Below are 16,026 nucleotides of genomic sequence, written 5' to 3'. Positions count from 1 at the left end.
TAAAAGACACAACAATTATATTTTTTATAATTGGGGAAATGAGGGGAAAACTCATGAAACAAGAAATGAGAAATTCAAGCACAGCAGCATCCCACAGGAATGGCACAGAGAGAGAGCACCTGGGCAGTGCACAGGTTTTTCCTCGGGTCCCAAAAAATTACACCTTACCTGGGTTCTACCTCTTAAAGATAATTGGCTAATAAGGTTTTCCGCATCATCTCCTCTTTTTGTCTAAACAATAGCGATCCAAACCCAGTACAAAATTATATACAATAGAAACAGATATCAAGTATAAAATGACAAACAACATAAGCAATATTAAGCAAGAAACACATGACAAGTGTTTTAATAACCATTCTATTCAAAGAAGTCTAAATCTTACATCAGAAATAAGCTTGGCTAAATCATGAGAGGAAGGTAACTACAACTACCTCATCTTCAACCTCATCGAAGGCCTGAGAAGGGAGACAGTATTACTCGAGTAGACTGGAAGTACAATCAAACAGCTTCCAAAGTGAGCAGAAAATAACGGAGAGAATGAGCTACCTGAACAATCACCCAAAGTCTCATTTGCAATGTTGAAGCAACCAACTTTGGCTAAGGCCTAGCATAACTGACAGACCATTTTCAGAGGCAGGAAATTTTTCAAAATCGTCTTACCCAGATTTGGCAAGATTTGACAGTCTTCTTCCTGTGTCCTGTTTATCCATTCTGTATACCATGTACTTTGTCAGTGGTTGAGGCATGGGCAGTTCCTTGCCCAAAGGCCAATTGTGTCAATAAAAAACCAAACTCCTAATGGAGTGTCTTCAGCACTCAACATTCTCTCAGGAATAGATCGGTGCTGTCAGAAGCAGGCATGTCTCATGTCAACAGAACCCTAAGTTATTTAAACGCCATGTTCCACAGAACCTTGAAGTGGTTGAAGATTACCTATCTAGCAGAATACAGTCTCTATGTGTCTAAAAAACCTAATTAATCTGACTGTATGTATAACAAACATGAACAACTATTGATCTAATATTTAATACCTGTATAACTTAAAGACTAAGATTTTATGTCAGGATATTAAATAATCTGTAAATAAATGTGCAACAAATGAGTACAATGAACTCAAAGTGTAAACAATGTATAAGTATCTTGATCAGAGGTAAGAATAATATATAATGCAATATGAAAATATATCCTAAAGGTTGTATTGATATACAAAATGTCCTGAACAGAGGTAGAAACATGCATGTATACAATCTGACAGAATAACTTTGCATAAATGTACAAATATTGTAAATAGGAATAACAAATATAATTTGAACTTGTACCAATATATAAAAACTATACCAATGTAAATTATCCATAAATAATAGCTCATAAGTATTCACTCTATTACCCACTATTATTATCCCCTTGTTTTTAACAAACATAGTTTCCACCCCAACCTCTACCTGATACAAGTAATAATAATATAGCACTATCAGCATCATGATGTCATCTCTACCAGGCGGAGTTGTGGGGGCAGACTGAGGAAGGACATATACCCAGCCACACTCTGAGGCCCACTGGCCCTCAGGGCCTGCAAGTCTATTCAAATACCCTGGGTGCCAAGTGTTGAAATAACCAGGCTAGCTAAAGGATATAACAATATTTTTATTTAGTATAAGGGGAAAACTCACGAAACAGGAAATGAGAAATGCAAGTACAGCAGCATCACGTGGGAATGGCACAGAAAGAGAGCACCTGGGTGGTGCACAGGCTTTACCTCGGGTCCCAGAAAACCACGTCTTACCTGGTTAAAGATAACTGGCTAACAAGGTTTTCCCCATCAGTTACACATTTAGGCCATACAGCATGTTTAAAATAGCATCTCAAAAATGATCTTCAAAAATATTTACATATAGTGTGTTCTATTTTATATCTCTTTAATCGAAAGATTACATTATTCCCCCTTCTCTCTCCGCTCTCAAGTTGTCATGGCTCCCCTACTCCCTCTCAGATTCATAGCCTTTAGTTCTTTATTATTGTCACATACACACATGAGTAAATAAATATATAAATATGGCCTGCTGAGCATTTTTACTGTCACTTTTGAGTATATGCTTGAGGGCTGACCACTTGGAATTGGATAACCAATCAGAGGGACTCATGCTTAGAGAAGACTAATCCTCCCCCTTCTCAGCAGTTATTAATTTCTTATAGTTTCTCATAAAGGAGTGGGAACTAGTGAAGGTTTCTCATCCAAGTTGGGATGTCAACTAGTATTGAAATCATTCAGGTCTTGTTTAGGCAACCACATTGTTGAGATGTCATGGAAAAGGCCTCTCTATTATACCTAGAAGACACAGTCTCCAGAAGAGCGCCTGGTCCTCTGCCTCTCATGACCTTCTTGCCCCTTCTTCCATAAGGCTCCCTGAGCCTTATGTGTTGAACTGGGCTATTGGCAGTGTCCACCGATGCTGGGCTCCCCTCAGTCAGTTCTTCTCTGCATGTTGATCAGTTGTTGCTTTCGACAATTTCCTCCCTACTGCAAAAAGAAGAAATTCCATTTAATTTGTTTCCTATGACAGAGAGAATGACTTCTCTCCTTATCAAGGCTTTTTTTTTGTTTGTTATCTGCCTGCTAAAGAAAAAAAATACAGTTTAAGGGAGAAAAAAACAGAAGGCACTTGGAGGTGAAGAAATTAAAGGAAAAAAAATAAGTCAATGGAGGAGAAAACTCTGATCCTGTCATTATATTCACTCAGCGCTTCCCATTTGGAAGCTGACAAGACAGACTCATCCTGGGATTTTTGTATCTCAATGTGACTAATGTCATAAAATATCCTTCTCCTAAAATAAGAGTGAAAATGAGGAAGATGAATAACACAGTCACAAAATTATGCATTGTTCTGCTTCTGTTTCAGTAGTTTTTCACCTTTGGAGAGGCTTTGGAAGATCTGTGAACAAGGATCAAAAAAATAAATATTCTAAAATATTTTTAATCTCCCATAAAATTTAGTACTGCGTTCAACTGTAAGTTTAGAAAGGGTATTAGTGATATCTGTCATTTTGTCACAAAGAGCACAGATATTTTCATACCACTTATGGTTGTCATAAATATCTCAAAATATTGCTTAAGCTTATCTCCATTTGGAAGTAATGGCAGTTATTAAGCTTATTTATAAATTACATGCAATTTTTCTGCATAAAGAAGCTTGGGCAGCCGAGCCTGTCAACCAGTGGATAATGCCTCAGCTCATAGCTGGGCATCTGAGCAGTAAAATTATGTTTTGTCATCCTGGTCACTCAATGACTCTATTTTGCTGTTTTTCTCTCTACAGCCATTAGAAGGTGACCAACTTGGAAGGAGATAAAAACTCAAACGCTAAAATTTTACAACCAATTAAGTTTCAATTCCTAATCCTCTCTAAGATTAATCATCTATAATCTATTAATTAATAAGTATGTATAGGGCACACAAAACAAGTAGTTAGCCTTAACACTGGCAAGTGTGTGTGTGTGTGTGTGTGTGTGTGTGTGTGTGCATGAGACTATGCATATGTGTGCATGTGTGTATGTGCATGCATGTGTGCAAATAGGTTCATATGTGTGTGTGTGCCAAGCATGTATATGTTTGCCCATGTAGGAGTGTCCAGAAGCCAAAAGTTGAGGTTACTTTATTTATTTTGAAAGTTAAACCAGCAGCTCACTGTTTAGTCCAGTCTAACCGGCCAGCAAATGCCCCAGTCCACCTGAGTCGGTGGCTCCCAGCACTGGGCTATAGATGTCCGCCTCTGTACCCATTACGTAGTCTGTGGGAATTTCAAGCCTAGGTCTTCGTGCTTAGCTTAGGCAATAAGTACTTCACCCACTGAGCCATTTTCCCAGGTCCCCCACTAACACATGTTTTAAACACAAAGTTTCACTTAAGCTACAAATATTCTAATCTGATTTACTTTGATTGTCAACTTGACACAGTGTGGAGTCTTCCAAGAGTCTCAACTGAGGACTTGCCTAGATGGTGTTGCTCTATGGGGACACCTATGAGGGACTGTCTTGATTATTAATTGATATAGGAGAGCCCTCTTTGTTGCAGGCTACAACATTTCTCAGACAGGTGGTCCTGGCACACAGAAAAGAGATAAAAATGATCTTGGGAGTGAACAAACCAGAGAGTAAGACAGCAGGGAACATTGCTCCACAGTTTCTGTTTCATGCTTCTGCCTTGAATTCCTACCCTGGCTTCCCTCACAATGACTTGTGACCTCAAAGCACAAGCTATAAAATAGATAAACTAAAAAATATAATTTTTTCCTCAAGTTGTTTTGGTCAGAAGGTTTTCAGTATGTTCTAAAATGGATTATCCTGCTATTTAACCTATTAATACAGATGTATGCACATTACTACATTACAGATATTTTAATCTTGTGGTAAAAGTATTTTGGTATAATCTACACCTTTTTCAGTCATGGATCCAGGTTTTTCTGTATTTTAATGTTTTCCTTGGAAGATCTTTGTGAGTTCCAACAGATGACCCAAGGAAGTCTGTATGGGTTTATGACTGGTGTTGGGATGAGTTTCCATAAGCTTGGTAGCCTGGTTGACACACATTCATTATCTTACAGATTTGGAGATGAGGAGTTTGGGAGGGGTGTCATGTGACTAATCGAGGTATAGGCACAGCTACCCTCCTAGAGACTGAAGGCAGATTGTATCTCATTGTGCTTTCCAGTTTCTGAAAGATGACATTTCTGGCTCATGCCTCCTTTTAGCAATCTGTTCTCTGCTTCCATCATTTTCTCTCCTCCCACCTTCCAGTCTCTCTATTTCAATTACAAGGGAATCTATAATCATGCTAGACAACCTGGATAGCAACAAAGATATCCACAACGCTTCCTTTGCATGTAAGGTAACTTTGCGTGTTGCAAAGCTCAGAACATCTATAAAAGGCTGTCTGTGCCTGCTGCACACATGCATGGTCACGTGCCTTAGGTAAGAACCCTTTCAATGCCTACCACCCACCTTGGTGTTAGAACGTTGTCAATAACATCTTCTATAACTTCAAATAATATGACATGCCCTTTTATTTTCTTGAAATAATCTCACTTAGCAAATAACTGCTCACAAAATCCTCATGTTTTGTGTCAGTTCTGTGGAGTAAGTCAAAAAATTCAATGGAAAGTGACTGCGTATGCTGGACAAAGAATCTGGAGAGTCTCAAATTGATACAAAATTGATATAATGCATTTAAGAAATCAAAGTGGCATCAGAAAAACAATCATCTTATATTCCTCTGAGATATCAGCCTAAGAGCTTCAGAGGACAAACTTGAAAAGCTTATCTTTTTACCCAGAAGGAAAACTAAGAATCTGTCCTAGAATCAAAGTGAATGCTAACAGTCGAAAGGCGCATCACAGAAACTAATTCGGAGAAACTAGTTAGCTTTGTTCTTGTTTTTCTCAATTAGCCAAGCTGCAGGAGACAACATGTGGAATGGCCATTCTCTCACATGGAGGGTCCTGGGCTCCTGATGTGTTTCTCGGATGCTCTTACGTGTTTCGGAACCTGATACAAACTGCAGAACAAGCATGTATAGCTTGTTGGCTTCAGCCACTTCTCAGTTTCTTACCACACATGTATTCTTTCCCCCTCCCTAAGAAAAGAAATGAGGCTCTCAGGGTTCACTCAAGAATCTGCCTGTTTTAACAGCATGAAACGGGTCTCCTGTATGTCCCCAGCACTGAACGGATGGTCTCTCTCTGTAGCTTCTTCCTAAGTGCCAGACTCTGCAGTGTTTCAAACTGTAAGGTGCCTCCTCCTCTGGGAGATTAGCAGCCACGACATAAAGATAGACCTAAGCATCATCGACATACTCCAAACATCTACCTCATTTTCATGGCTTTAAAGCTCTAAAATATAGCAGTTGAATAGATTTTACTCTTTTACACTAATAAAAATGTTGCCACTGAACTTGCATCCCTGTATTCACAATTCATTGTATCAAAATGTTGCATCTCATAAAGACCGACAGAATGAATTTGCATTATTTCTGTCCGCTCCCCCACATACGTGGTTGCAGTGCTGTGGATAATACAGGAAAAGTTTTCAAATACTTTTCACCTTGTTCCTTTCTTATTACAAAGCTTCGCAGAATTCATTTCACCTTAAAATAAAAATCACATTATTATTCTCAAAATAAAATTATTTAATAGAAAAAAAAACTTCTCCCGATAGTTTTAAACACTTATGTAGAATTGTGGTTTTTAAATCAAATGTGAAGCTTTCTCAAATCCAGTGGACTTTAATAGCCAATTTTTGTCCTCCTTCTCATTTACATGCAAATTCTTTTCTCCTACTTAAATGCCATCAAGTTATCTTAAATTAGTAGTGAGGTGAGAAAATAGGGAAAGTGGAGCATCCTACGAGATAAAATAATTATTGCTTTTGCACTTCAGTACAGCTAATTGTGTTCGGTGCTGTTCTTTTTTTAACAAAAGAAGCCCAGAAGCGGCCCTCGTCCTGCCTGTGAGTACCTGCACATGAGTGCTGCTGCGTAATCGCGTATAATTCAGTCACAACTCTATCCCGAGCATCTTTCTCCAGTAAGCATCACCCACAGGGTGATCAGATGGGATAGTTTTGGTCCACGGTTGGACAGGCGATACCTGCATCGGGGTTGCTGATGCTGTACAATTAGAGTCTGAGTAATTCAAAACCCGAGTCTTCCTCTCCAGTGAACATCTATTCTGCTAAGCAACGGTGGGTGGGACCTTCAATGCATCAGCTTTCTCGGAGAGTGACCTCATCCGGTAGCCTAGCCTTCAGCCCACTCTGCATCCTAGGAGACTATCTTTTAACACGTATGTCCTCTGTGTGTATCTATGTGCACATGCTGCAGTATGCATGCTATACAGTTGACAGTTAGTGGAGCTCAATCTCCCTTTCCATCTGGGATCCATGGATTGAACCAGGGTAGACTTGGAGAAGGCACTCTGATCCAATAAGCTGTTTCGTTTGCTGCTCAATTTTATCTTTTACCTTATGAGTGGGCGTAATGTTTCCTATAAAGCTGAAGACTAGAGTGAGACACCGCTGATACCGTAATACTTGTACGGTAGACAGAACTGAAATTATGTTAACAGTTCCAGCCAGACTCCCTCACTGGAGAGACACGGACCCAGAAACCATGCTCAAACTCTAAGCTACTGTTTTAAGTACAACTGGACTGTGTAAGATACACCATCAGGTGGATGGAGGAAGCATAGAGTGTCCATGAAAAAAAGGCAGGTATGACTCCAGGGTACTCTCTCCACAAACCATGTCTTATTCCTCAAATCATTAAAATGCGGGGTGGGGGGATTTAAACTCTGGTGGGAACAGTAAGACCAAAATTTAGGAAGCCCTCTTCTCAAACAAGCAAATAGATGTTGGTTTTTTGGTTTTTTGGTTTTTTTTTTTTTGGTTTTTTTTTTTTTTTTTTTTTTTTTTTTTTTGCCTTGTAGCTCTTACTGCCCTGTCCCAACTTTTCGACCCTACCCTTGTATCAAGCCACAAGTCCTACATGAGTGTGAGGACAGGTCCTACCTTTGTTTCTCTGTTTAGAGATTTTTTTTTCATTTGGATTATTGAAGGGTAGTAATTTTTGTTTTGTTTTATTTGCTTTGCCCCCCCCCAACCCCACACCAATGATTGAGATTCAGCTCAAAACCTTGTGAATACCCTGCCAATGAATGCCATTCCCAATGATGGTCTAAGAAAAGAAAAAAAAGAAGGGGGGTGGTGGGAAGAAGAAAGGAAGGAAGGAAGGAAGGAAGAAAGGGAGGGAGGGAGGGAAGGAAGGAAAGGAAAGAAGAAGGAAAGGAAGGGAAGAGAAGGGAAGAGAGGGAAGAAGAAAAGCAAGGGAAGGGAAGGGAAGTATTTAATTTGGGGCATTGGCATTGGAGTTACATTTAATTTTCATGATTCACAAAGTGCAGCTGTTTTTTAACTTTTTCCAAATGTTTAGCAGTATAAAATCTGCTCCGCAGTTCCAGGCTGTACGTCACGGTCGGTAGGGCTGAACCGGCCTGTAGGCCATTGCTATACTTATAGCCCCTGCTCTAGACGAGACTGAGAGGCGGCAGCTGCAGTTTCTTCATCTCGGGGCTAAGGACGCGACTCCAGATATCCTGTCATCCGCAGGAGAGTTGTTGACTGTCACTGGCTGGGAAAGCAATGTTTGATTGCATTTAATCAGGTCCTCAAACAGCAGCTGGGCCCTCAGGACATTTAGATTTTAGGCAAAACAGCTTGGAAGAATAAGTCACCACAGACACTAAAACGGCACGTGTGATAACACCGGACAGTAAATAAATAAGGAGACTTTGTGACACCAAAGTGCCTTCCTTAGCACAAAGATAAGACACTATTAAGTGAATTTCTAAGTCTTCAGCTGAGACAATAACTTTGAAATAGGAATTGGATTTGAAAACTCATAAAGGATGCACAAAAGAGCTACTTAAGGGTGAGGGACCCAGAAGCAAGAAAATGTTAAGGACACTCTGGATGACTACAGAGCAATCAGTGGGATGTGGAGGAATGCAAAGTCCTGGAGAAACCGGTGCAATTGAATTCCCTCCTGATTTGCAGCTGAATCCCAGCAGAGGCTGGAATCCAGGAGCAAAGGCCAGCGTGTCATGGAACCCCTCTGCTGCTTGCAGGAAATGCCGAGACAGGGACTCACCCAGAAACCAAAAGCCCAAGATGTCAGCTGCTGAAGACAAGATAATCCAGACCACTAGGAGGCTGGAGGAGCTGCTTCTCCAGAGACCAGCAGGGAGGAAAGCTACACTAGGCGGGAGAGGAGGACTGGGATTAATTAAAGCACAGCAAGAGGCAGACTGTCTCTAAGGACAGATGAAAAGTAAGAGAAGGTGCTGAATCAACCATTTTTGAGCTCTTTAGGCCTTGATAACCTTGGGAGTGCTTTCTGCCCTTGCCCCTCCCTCCATCGTAAGTCTGTCCTGGTCTGTTTAGCAGCTACATCAAAACAGAATGGTAGGGCTGGATGTCTCAGAGTTCTGAACCCTGGGAAGTCTAACATCAAAGTGCCTGTAGTTCGGTGACTGGGGAAAAACTGCTTTCTCTTTCTTATATGGGGCCATCTGTCTGGTGCTCAGGGGGTAAGAAGGGCAAGGCAGCCTTTGGGGTCTCTTCTAGAAAAGCTTCATCCTTGTGACCTAAACACCTGTCAAAGGTCCCACCTCTAAGTCATCACACTGGGGCTAAAAACACTGGGCTCACAATGTGGTCTCCGTGTGACCAGTGTCAGGCTATTAAGTCCAGAGCTATTCTTTGCAAGGGAGAAGCCCCTGGCTGAGAACATCTAACAGGGCTTTTCATTGGATGAGTTCCCACATCCTTTTTCATCTTCCGAGTGAGATGGTGATGCGGTGTCTTGATCAGAGGCCCCCCTCACCTTAGAAGCTAAGCTTAGATGAGAAAGCAAATGGAGACAGCCACCCACAAGGCTTCATTCACCAGGCTGGACCAGCACATAGTCTATATTCTGCTTCAGAATAAAGAGGAGTCCTTGGCCAGTGTCCTTGCAGAGCCTTAGAACTGTGTGGAAAAGAAAATTCCCATATTGCTACTGTGAAAGCAATCCAGTGAGCCAGAGGGAGCGGCCTCTCCAGATAACTCCCAGCATGGAAACAGCATCTGTGCTGGCACCAGTCAGGATGCAAGCATCCAGGACTATCCATCCTCCTTCCTCACATCGTAAAATCACCATTAGTTGGAGAGAGGGAGCAGTTTTAGTCCACCTGGGATTTTACAATTAGACACAGTCTGGGAGGTTTAATGCCTTTTTGCAAGGCAGCCAAAGGGATGAAAATTAAGAAATGATAAAGACCAATAAGGGGCAACAGTCTGCTGGCATCTAGCACCCCAGTGCTCTGAAATGCTTAGGACTCAGTCACTGAGCCTCTAGCAGCATAGTCCTGGGATTCCCTCCTGAGGTTGGCCAGGGCTGAAAGGAACCTGACAGCCTTGACTATCGCTCCAGGAAGAAAGAAAAACTGCATATGACTTTTACTGAATGAAGGAGGCTGCCGATGCTTAGATTTCCCTCCTCCATTATGTGACATTTGATTTGGAATGCAAAAGAAAATGCGAAGGGAAATGTCATCGTGAGTTTCCTGAGTGTCTGATTCTCCACCAGAGGTAACAAAGAACAGCCAACAGGCCTTCTCCCGCTTTAGTCTGTTACTCTGGATATACCGACACGCTGGCCACACGTTACAAAGACAGGAAATGAATTTTAAACATGGCATGCTTTGGAACAAGGTTGAAAGTCACTGGTCCAAGAACTATATTGTCGGGTAATGATGCTTCCGACAGAGCTTTTGTCTCTGATAATGTGTCCTGTGCAATCACTACCAGTGAACACATATTTTCTCATCCACACTCATCTGAGACGGAATACACAAATGTTCTCTGCAGCATGCGCTCATCAGTGCACACTCTGTTCTTTTCCTCCAGACCTCACAAGTGCTTTGGGATTTTCACTGTAAATTACTTTTATAATTTATCTGTTTCCTGATGGATATTATTCCAGTGCTGTTTTACCAGTTAGATTCCTTAGAGACTAATTGTAGACATAGAAACTCTTTTTCAAATGAGAAAGATAGTTTCTAAGATCACAGAGATAAACAAGCAAATAGTGTTAAGTTGCAAAGAAGGAAGTACTGTAAGTTCTGGGGGCTCCACGGTCCCTGCTCCCACCACGGACATTTAGTTGGAGCCCCAAAATGGTAAAACCGAAAGTTTTGATTAAGCCAAATATTTTTGCCAAATCACTATAGTTAATGAAACAACCATCATTTTAAAAATGTGATTTTGCATGCCGGGCAGTGGTGGTACATGCCTTTAATCCCAGCACTCGGGAGGCAGAGGCAGGCGGATCTCTGTGAGTTTGAGACCAGCCTGGTCTACAAGAGCTACAGAGAAACCCTGTCTCAGAAAACGAAACAAAAAACAAAAAAACAAAAAAAAAAAGTGATTTTGCTGATAAAGATATGCTTCAAGGGCTAAAGAGATGACTCAGCAGTTAGAATTCTGTTCTGCAGAAGATCCAGCAACCACACCGAGCTGCTCACAGCTTCCGATAACTCCAGCTTCAAGGCATCTGGCGGTCTTCTGTACTCCACGAGCACCTGCACTCATACATATACATTCTTCATAGAGGTGCACACACACACACACACACACACACACACACACACACAGAGAGAGAGAGAGACTCATAACACTTTAAAACTCTGGTTTAATTCATAATAACCTTTTTAAATCTTATTTTATGTATATGTATGTTTTGCCTTCATATGTGTCCGTGTACCACTCATGTGTCTGGTGCCTGCAGAGGTCAGAAGTGCATATCAGGTTCCCTGGCACTGGGGGCAGCTGTGAGCCATCATGTGGGTGCTGGGAATCAGACTCAGGTTCTATAGAAGAGAAGCCATGGAACCACCTCTCCATTTCAAAATCATTATTAGTTTAATCAAGATGTCTTAAACTTTCCTAACATAAAGCAGAATGTCTCTTTTTTCCTTATGTTGAAACAGTAATGAACAAAACAATCGATTAATTTTAGTACAAGGGCATGTGATAAAGCCTGAGCCTCTGCAGACATGGTTAATTAAGGTACATGGTAGACAACGTGAACTTTAGAGATACTGAGTATGAATACCCAGCATGCTCAGTAACTGTCCTAGATATATGTAACTCCTCTGGCATATAAACTTCAATTCATAAGAAAAATAATGTCACAAATATTTAACATCATTATTTTTGAAGTAATTGGTAGAGGATATGGGGTACAATGTTGCTCAGTGGTAAGGGCATGTTCCTTGCACGTAAACAACATCAGGTTCGTTCCCAAAAGCAACCCCACCTCCACCCTCAAATAAAGAAGCAATTGGACAGAAGCTAGCAAAATATACATAATAGGTTCAAGCAGTATCCATCTCAGTTCCTGGTTATTCACTAATCTCTACCAGTCACTATGCGTCTGGGATCCCAAGAATGGACTGAGCATGGACCTTCTTCCTCTTACAATGAGAATAAACAATTTCTGTAAAGAAGAGCAATGATAATTCTGTCTTTCATTCTGGCCTCACTCCTGAATTCTGCCTGCTATGAAGACGTTAATTAACAGCAAATGTCACAAGTGTCCTTCAAACCTCAGTTTCTTCCCCCATCTAAACCAACTGGTCTAGAAGAGGGCTCATAGACTAATCGCTGCCGGTCCCACAGACCGGAAGACTGGCGTACCTCCAGCTCTTCCGCCCCATCTGTGAACAGCACAACCACAGAAATAGCCATTCACCGTTTCCGCCACCTTACTGCCCATTAATTTAAGTCCTCATAATCTTGCCTCATCAGTGCCTTTTCCAGTTCCCTTCCTTTCTCCACAGTCACTGGTACTAGTAGTGTAAGGGCTGTCTCCCTCAGACATGAACACTACCTTGTTTAAACCCTCAATGCTATAGAATATGGTTAAACTATGAGTAACATTTTATCCCATCTCAGTTGAATTCAAAGTAGCTTCTGGAGTCTACCGCACTATATTGTTATACCCCAAATCAGGCTGAACTACATTCAGGTCTTCCATGTACAAGTTAGATAATTCATGGTTCCATGCATTTTGCTCATCAGTCCTCATACCAAGACTTGGGTCAGACTTCACCAGTCTGAATTCTTTAAGTAAACACCAGTAGAATGGGGAGAGGCTCATGATACCCTTGTCTTTGAGGAAAGATCAGGAGACTAGGGCAAATCAGACATATTGTGGTTAGATACTGGCAAAGGTGAGGACAAAATTACAAATATCATTTTGGTAATATTTGCAATCACACCCTTGGGAGTGGGTCGAAAAAGGAAATTGAGAATTCAAGGAAAACACTGGTCTAGGATGTCAGTGATATGTGGTTTCAAAGACTGGTTGATGATTAATTGATTGATAAATGGAAAATCTGAATGTGTGAGTGTGCAGGGGCTTTGGAATCTTTAGGGATAGGTTCAAGTACAAAGCTCATGAAATGTAATCAGTAAAAGTAGATGCACCCTATAACAAGTCTGTAATTCTTGGCTTAATGCTTCTTTGGGGAACAAAATACCTTATGCCTAATGATTTATTGGTTAGCATGAACCTCTGCAAGGTTGTAGCCTGAAATAACACAGCAATACTCAGAGACCACTCATGATATGTGATTGTGAGAAAATACCACCTGGTTTGGTTCTCTGACTTTTGGGCTTTTTTTTCTGTTGTTGTTTGGTTTTTGGTTTTTTTTTTTATTTTAAGACAGGGTTTCTTGTGTAGCTCTAGAAGTCCTGAAACTCACTCTATAGACGAGGATGGCCTTGAACCCACAGAGATCAACCTACCTGCCAACTGTTGGAATTAAAGGCCTGTGCCACCACCACCTGGCAGAAAACTACTCCTTCTGTGGACTAGCAAACAGTGGACTACAGGACCAGCAAACTGACGTCAGCTGCTTTTGGCTGCCCTTGTTTCTTGATGTTCTCATTTTGACACCAATTTTCCTAACTCTAAAATTTAAAAAAAAAAAGACAGGTGAAAATGGCTTCCATGCAAGAAAAAGCTGCAAACAGCATGTGTTATTTCATAGAACCAGACTCATCTTAGGGTGTCAGGTCACCTTAATCCACCGGTGAGTCAGCACGATTTGAACCACTGAAACATTCCATTCATTATACTCGCACTCTTGAATGTCTATGGTGTCTATAACCAAGAGCCAATTACCAACGCAGCTCATTAATCATCAGTGTAGCTCAGGGCCAAGAACTGGAGTGGAGCTGTCTATACTGTTTTACTTAACTCGCTCTGCACAATGTCACATAAATGAACAGCCCTGTATAGGGAGGCTAATTTTGTTAGGCTCTGGATTAAATGTACATTAAGCCTCATAAAAAGTGACTTTTAAAAATGTAGCATTCAAGTAGTTTACTTATAACTCTAAGTTTTAGCAGGAAAAAGGCAAACTCAGATACCATAAGGTTTTACATCATACTTACTAAATAATTAGATCTATTTCAAGATTTTCTATTTCAAGATGAGTCATAAGAGTGTTCTCATAAGGCGTGTGCATATTAGTGACTGATGATTATATTATGGTCAGTAAGTTGCTATAATAAGTCAACATAAAGCATTTTTCCGAAAGAAACCTAACTTTCCATTTACAAGTATAGCCAGTTCTTTACTTATTGGCATGCCTGACAAGAGCATCTTCAGGAATGAAGAGTTAGTTTAGCACCTGACTTGAAGAATGACGCCCTCTCATGGTGAGGAGGCACAGCGGCCAGGGTGTGGGGAAGCTGATAGCGTCATGTCTGTAGTCAGGAAGCAGAGAGAAGAAAGCAAGCCCACTAGGGTTTCCTTGGTCCACAAACCCAAACCCTTCCAAATCCCTCCTGTAATCCAATTCCAGTGGCCTAAACCACCCAGATATCTTTACCACAGAAATGGTTCCACTTTTCAGCCCCGGGTTTTTAGTATCGGTCACTTTTCTCGTTGCTGTGTTAAAAATGCTGCAAACATCCACAAACTAAAAAGGGTTTCCACAGAATCATCCAGTTCCATGCTGACCTCTTTACTCCAGGCCTCCCATACACAATCATCCAGAATATCCAGAGAGAGAGAGAGAGAGAGAGAGAGAGAGAGAGAGAGAGAGAGAGAGAGAGAGAGATTGGGGCTCAGCCTGAAAATCCGAAAAACAAAATGGCCAGCCCCTTACCTCGACCGCAGTCTGAAATGGTGATCCTGCCACGAATCTCAGAATGAGACTGTATATGCGAGCTGTTTCCTCCTGTTTTTATAATTTCCCCTAGGGTTGGGATTAAGGGCGTTCACCACTGTGATTAAAGGCATGCACCTCCTGGCTTCTATGGCAAACTAGTGTGGCTACTGGGATTAAAAGTGTGTGTCACCCACGATTACCTGGTCTGTAAGGCTGATCAGTGGGGCTGTTTGACTCTCAGATCTTCAGGCAAACTTTATTTATTAAAGTACAATTGAAATGCCACTACATTTCCCCTTTTTGTCTAAAATAAAAGAGAAAAGCTATAACTAATATAAGAAAACCATATACAAAAGTAAAATGACTATATGTAACATATACAAGCAATAAATACATCAACAACGTCTAGTTCATTTGCATTTGGCAAATTCAGAGAAAACACTTCATATCTATCCTGTCTTAGTGAGTCCAACGTCTTGTGACTAATTTACTTTCTATAATAACTTGCTTTCTGCGTCTGATAAACTTTAACTATCTATTCTTCAATTTTCTCAGAAACCCAAGAAGGAAATAATAATTGTGGGACCCTCACCCCTTATTCTCAAAGGGGCAAGAAAAAAATTTCTAGCAGAATGTTTTCCCAGGAAGATAGCGGCCTTCCCCTCTCCCACCCAGGATATTCTGAGCACAAGGTCACTTAGCTCAGTCCAGCCACCTGGTACAGGCTGATAAAGATGGCCTAACTCAAGAACAGTGGCCTCTCTAAAAACAAGTAAAAAAGCTGACTTAACAGAATGTGAGGGAGCAAAAGTCCTTGTACCCATGCCAAAGCATCTTCAAAGATTCTCTTTGTAGTTATGCCTTTAAAAACTTACCCCACAGAGGAGATACAACTCCTCTCTACCTTGTTGTAACGGGGATGGAGATGAGTTCCAAACATGTTTGTATTATGCTGATTAAACCTTGCTTTTTACAGTCTGGGCCTCTCTGGTGGTCTCTCTCTGGGGGTCGTGATCTGGGCACAACAATAATAACTGAGTAAGCAGGAAGGACAAGCAAGCGACTTTGAGAAAAATGTGAGTAATGACAGAAATAGCTGGCTGCCTGGACAGTCTCATAAAAGTTCCTCTGTAACACTGGGCATCCATCTTTGGCCTACAGGCCTACCATACGTGACAGACTTTTCTGTGAAGCAGGGTATTTTGAATTGTGCTTGTCTAATTAGGACAGCATACTGTCAGCAGTCAAGGCAAGA

At 41.1% G+C, this 16,026-nt stretch overlaps 1 long non-coding RNA gene across 1 annotated transcript in view; it reads right to left on the bottom strand.

Moving 5' to 3' along the window:
- Positions 1-1,624: 1,624 nt before the first annotated feature.
- The window catches only part of LOC146890628 (uncharacterized), an 82,930-nt gene continuing 68,528 nt past the window's right edge, over positions 1,625-16,026 (bottom strand). The window contains exon 3 of the long non-coding RNA XR_014998654.2: positions 1,625-2,518. This is a non-coding gene — a long non-coding RNA (uncharacterized LOC146890628). The remainder of the gene's footprint in view (positions 2,519-16,026) is intronic.

Source organism: Myodes glareolus, chromosome 23 (assembly GCF_982192425.1).
Source record: "Myodes glareolus chromosome 23, mMyoGla1.1, whole genome shotgun sequence".
Taxonomy (NCBI): domain Eukaryota; kingdom Metazoa; phylum Chordata; class Mammalia; order Rodentia; family Cricetidae; genus Myodes; species Myodes glareolus.
The sequence above is the reverse complement of the archived record's forward strand: the minus strand, read 5'-3'. Positions and strand labels throughout refer to the sequence as shown.